General features: G+C 47.2%; 1 non-coding gene across 1 annotated transcript; it reads right to left on the reverse strand.

The window, feature by feature from the left end:
* Positions 1 to 4419: 4419 nt before the first annotated feature.
* TRNAR-CCU lies at positions 4420 to 4492 on the reverse strand. The gene has a single exon. It is a non-coding gene; the product is annotated as a tRNA-Arg (tRNA).
* Between the last annotated feature and the right edge of the window lie 1319 nt (positions 4493 to 5811).

Consider the following 5811-nt stretch of genomic DNA (forward strand, 5'->3'; position numbering starts at 1 on the left):
TCACTTCACTGGGCCTCAGTTCCCTCATCTGTAAAATGGGGGATCAAGGTTGGGAGCCTCAAGTAAGTCACTTCACTGGGCCTCAGTTCCCTCATCTGTAAAATGGGAGTCAAGCTTGGGAGCCTCAAGTAAGTCACTTCACTGGGCCTCAGTTCCCTCATCTGTAAAATGGGGGATCAAGGTTGGGAGCCTCAAGTCAGTCACTTCACTGGGCCTCAGTTCCCTCACCTGTAAAATGGGGGACCAAGGTTGGGAGCCTCCAGTAAGTCACTTCACTGGGCCTCAGTTCCCTCACCTGTAAAATGGGGGACCAAGGTTGGGAGCCTCAAGTAAGTCACTTCACTGGGCCTCAGTTCCCTCACCTGTAAAATGGGGGACCAAGGTTGGGAGCCTCAAGTAAGTCACTTCACTGGGCCTCAGTTCCCTCATCTGTAGGGAGCCTCAAGTAAGTCACTTCACTGGGCCTCAGTTCCCTCATCTGTAAAATGGGGGACCAAGGTTGGGAGCCTCAAGTAAGTCATTTCACTGGGCCTCAGTTCCCTCATCTGTAAAATGGGGATCAAGCTTGTGAGCCTCAAGTAAGTCACTTCACTGGGCCTCAGTTCCCTCATCTGTAAAATGGGGGATCAAGGTTGGGAGCCTCAAGTAAGTCACTTCACTGGGCCTCAGTTCCCTCATCTGTAAAATGGGAGTCAAGCTTGGGAGCCTCTAGTAAGTCACTTCACTGGGCCTCAGTTCCCTCATCTGTAAAATGGGGGTCTCAGTGGAAAGAGCCCAGGCTTTGGAGTCAGAGGTCATGGGTTCGAATCCTGACTCCGCCACATGTCTGCCGTGTGATCTTGGGCAAGTCAACTTCTCTGGGCCTCAGTTCCCTCATCTGTAAAATGGGGATTAAGACTGTGAGCCCCCCGTGGGACAACCTGATTACCCTGTATCCTCCCCAGCGCTTAGAACAGTGCTTTGCACATAGTAAGCGCTTAACAAATGCCAAAAAAAAAAAACTTTGGGAACCTCAAGTAAGTCACTTCACTGGGCCTCAGTTCCCTCATCTGTAAAATGGGGATCAAGGTTGGGAGCCTCAAGTCAGTCACTTCACTGGGCCTCAGTTCCCTCACCCGTAAAATGGGGGTCCAGCTTGGGAGCCTCAAGTAAGTCACTTCACTGGGCCTCAGTTCCCTCATCTGTAAAATGGGGGATCAAGCTTGGGAGCCTCAAGTAAGTCACTTCACTGGGCCTCAGTTCCCTCATCTGTGAAATGGGGATCAAGCTTGGGACCCTCAAGTGGGACAACCTGATCACCTTGTGGCTATTCCAGCGCTTAGCACATCGTAAGCGTTTAACAAACACCAACATTATTAGTACCGTTATTACAGATGAGGGAACTGAGGCCCGGAGAAGTGACTTGGCCAAGGTCACCCAGCTGACAAGCGGTATAGTCAGGATTCGAACCCAAGCCCGGGCTCTTTCCACCGAGCCACGTCTCTGCGGCCGATTTGTCCTCTCCCAAACGCTCTGCAGGCAGGAAGTGCTCAATAAATTTTCACGGCACCTTCTGGTTTCATTAATGGGAAGGCCTGTGAGCCCAATGTAGGGGAGAGACCGTCTCCCAAGCGCTCAGTACAGTGCTCTGCACACCGTAAGCGCTCAATAAATACGATTGAATGAAAGGTCTCATCCCTTCATGGCAATCCCCAGGCCCTGCCCGCCCTACTCCCCACTGCCGGAGGCGGAGGCTTCTGGGGGGCCTGGCCTAGGGGGGAAATCATTCATTCGATCGTATTTATTGAGCGCTTACCGTGTGCAGAGCACTGTAGTAAGTGCCTGGAAGAGGACAACAACAAACCCATTCCCCGTCCACAACGAGCGTACAGTCTAGAGGGGGAGACAGACATTAATCAATCAATCAATCAATCAATCTATCAATCATATTTATTGAGCGCTTACCGTGTGCAGAACACTGTGGTAAGTGCCTGGAAGAGGACAACAACAAACCCATTCCCCGTCCACAACGAGCGTACAGTCTAGAGGGGGAGACAGACATTAATCAATCAATCAATCAATCTATCAATCGTATTTATTGAGCGCTTACCGTGTGCAGAACACTGTGGTAAGTGCCTGGAAGAGGACAACAATAAACCCATTCCCCGTCCACAACGAGCGTACAGTCTAGAGGGGGAGACAGACATTAATCAATCAACCAATCTATCAATCGTATTTATTGAGCACTTACTGTGTGCAGAGCACTGTACTAAGCGCTTGGAAAGTCCAAATTGGCAACATATAGAGACAGTCCCGACCCAACAGTGGGCTCACAGTCTAAAAGGGCCCATTAATTAATGGAAATTAATCAATTAATTTCCATTAATTAATAGGCCCGGGAGTCAGGAGGACCTGGCTTCTAATCCCCGCTCCACCACTCGTCTGCTGGCAACGGGACTTCACTTCTCTATGCCTCAGTTACCTCATCTGTAAATTGGGGATTAATAATAATAATAATAATAATGATGGTATTTGTTAAGCGCTTCCTATGTGCAAAGCACTGTTCTAAGCGCTGGGGGAGATACAAGGTGATCAGGTTGTCCCATGGTGGGGCTCGCAGTCTTCATCCCCATTTTCCAGATGAGGTCACTGAGGCTCAGAGAAGTTAAGTGACTTGCCCAAGGTCACACAACAGACATGTTGGGCGGGGCTGGGATTCGAGTCGATTAATTCATTCATTCAGTCAGTCAGTCATATTTATTGAGCACTTACTGTGTGCAGAGCACTGTACTAAGCGCTTGGGAAGTACAAATAGGCAACATATAGAGACGGTCCCTACCCGACAGCAGGCTCACAATCTAGAAAGGGGAGACAAATATAATGGTAATATTTGGTAATAATAAGGGCATTTGTTAAGCATTTACTCTGTGCCAAGCACTCTTCAAAGCGCTGAAAAGTCAGTCCACTCCAGGTGGGCCTCGAACCCACAACCCGTGGCTTAGGAGGTCAATACCTTGTCCATTAGGCCACTGGGGCACATCATTAGGCCATACAATAATAATAATAATAATAATAATGACTTTTATTAAGCGCTTACTATGTGCAAAGCACCGTTCTAAGCGCTGGGGAGGTTACAAGGTGATCAGGTTGTCCCACGTGGGGCTCACAGTCTTCATCCCCATTTTCCAGATGAGGGAACTGAGGCCCAGAGAAGTGAAGTGACTTGCCCAAAGTCCCACAGCTGACAAGTGGAGGAGCCGGGATTTGAACCCATGACCTCTGACTCCAAAGCCCGGGCTCTTTCCACTGAGCCACGCTGCTTCTCTATGACCAATAAGCGTAGCTGTTGTATTTATTAAGTGCTTACTATATGCCAAGCACTGTACTAAGCGCTTGGGATAGATACCAGATAATTCAATCGTATTTATTGAGCGCTTACTGTGTGCAGAGCACTGTACTAAGCGCTTGGGAAGTCCAAGTTGGCAACACATAGAGATGGTCCCTACCCGACAGTGGGCAGAGTGGGCCTCAGGCCTTGGGGGGAAACTCCCCCATTTTCCCTACTGAGAGCTCACCTCCTCCAGGAGGCCTTCCCACACTCAGCCCCCTCCTTCCTCTCCCCCTCAATCAATCAATATCAATCGTATTTATTGAGCGCTTACTGTGTGCAGAGCACTGTACTAAGCGCTTGGGAAGTCCAAGTTGGCAACATCTAGAGCCGGTCCCTACCCAAGAGTGGGCTCACGGTCTAGAAGGGGGAGACAGACAACAAAACCAAACATATTAACAAAATAAAATAAGTAGAACAAAATAAAATAACCCGCTTACCTCCTTCCCCTCCCCACAGCACCTGTATATATGTATATATGTTTGTATGGATTGATTACTCTATTTTATTTGTACATATTTATTCTATTTGTTTTATTTTGTGAATATGTTTTGTTTTGTCGTCTGTCTCCCCCTTCTAGACTGTGAGCCCGCTGTCGGGTAGGGACCGGCTCTAGATGTTGCCAAGTTGGACTTCCCAAGCGCTTAGTCCAGTGCTCTGCACACAGTAAGCGCTTAATAAATACGACTGAATGACCGATTGAATGAACTGTTATTGTATCCCTATATTATTATTTTTAATAGTAGTAATTGCGGTATTTGCCAAGCACTGATCTAAGCACTGGGGTAGATACAAATTAAGGTCCCTTACGGGGCTCACAGTCTAGAAGGGGGAGGCAAATATAATGGTAATATTTGGTAATAATAATGGCATTTGTTCAGCACTTACTATGTGCCACGCACTCTTCTAGACTGTGAGCCCACTGTTGGGTAGGGGCCGTCTCTATAGGTTGCCAATTTGTACTTCCCAAGCGCTTAGTACAGTGCTCTGCACACAGTAAGCGCTCAATAAATACGATTGATTGATTGATTCTAAGCGCTGAAAAGTCAGTCCACTCCAGGTGGGCCTCGAACCCACAACCCCTGGCTTAGGAGGCCAATACCTTGTCCATTAGGCCACTGGGGCACATCATTAGGCCATGTGACAAATGACAGTAGCTGTTGCATTTATTAAGGGCTTACTAAGTGCCAAGCACTGTACTAAGCGCTCGGGATAGATACCAGATAATCAGGTCCCACACGGGTGGGTCTCAAGGCTAAGACTGTGAGCCCACTGTTGGGTAGGGACCGTCTCTATATGTTGCCAACTTGGACTTCCCAAGCGCTTAGTCCAGTGCTCTGCACACAGTAAGCGCTCAATAAATACGATTGATGATGATGATGATGATATGTATATATATATTTGTACGTATTTATTACTCTATTTTATTTGTACATATTTATTCTATTTATTTTATTTTGTTGATATGTTTTGTTTTGTTCTCTGTCTCCCCCTTCTAGACTGTGAGCCCGCTGTTGGGTAGGGACCATCTCTAGATGTTGCCAACTTGGACTTCCCAAGCGCTTAGTACAGTGCTCTGCACACAGTAAGTGCTCAATAAATACGATTGATTGATTGATTGCACATATTACTCTATTTATTTTACTTGTACATATTTATTCTATTTATTTTATTTTGTTAATATGTTTTGTTTTGTCGTCTGTGTCCCCCTTCTAGACTGTGAGCCCACTGTTGGGTAGGGACCGTCTCTAGATGTTGCCGACTTGGACTTCCCAAGTGCTTAGTCCAGTGCTCTGCACACAGTAAGCGCTCAATAAATACGATTGAATGAATGAATGAATGAAAGTAGGTGGGAGGACAGGGTTCGAATCCCCCTCTTGCAGTTGAGGGAACTGAGATCCGCAGAAGTGATTTGCCCAATTTCACCACAATGAAGACGGGTGGTGGAGCCGCCGCCGTTAGAACCCAGGCCCTCTGACTCCCGGGCCGGGCTCCTTCCGTTAGGCCATGCTGCTGTAATAATAATAATAATAATTATGGTATTTGTTAAGCGCTTACTATGTGCCAAGCACTGTTCTAAGCGCCGGGGAGGTTACAAGGTGATGGGGTTGTCCCCCGTGGGGCTCACAGTCTTCACAACCCTCCTCCCCCTCTGCCTTACCTCCTTCCCTTCCCCACAGCACCTGTATATATGTTTGTTCATATTTATTACTCTATTTATTTATTCTACTTGTCCATATCTATTCTATTTATTTTATTTTGTTAGTCTGTTTGGTTGTGTTCTCTGTCTCCCCCTTCTAGACTGCGAGCCCACTGTCGGGTAGGGACCGTCTCTAGATGTTGCCAACTTGGACTTCCCAAGCGCTTAGTACAGTGCTCCGCACACAGTAAGTGCTCAATAAATACGATTGATTGATATGTTTGCACGGATTTATTACTCTATT

The sequence above is a fragment of the Tachyglossus aculeatus genome, chromosome 1 (assembly GCF_015852505.1).
Source record: "Tachyglossus aculeatus isolate mTacAcu1 chromosome 1, mTacAcu1.pri, whole genome shotgun sequence".
NCBI lineage: Eukaryota > Metazoa > Chordata > Mammalia > Monotremata > Tachyglossidae > Tachyglossus > Tachyglossus aculeatus.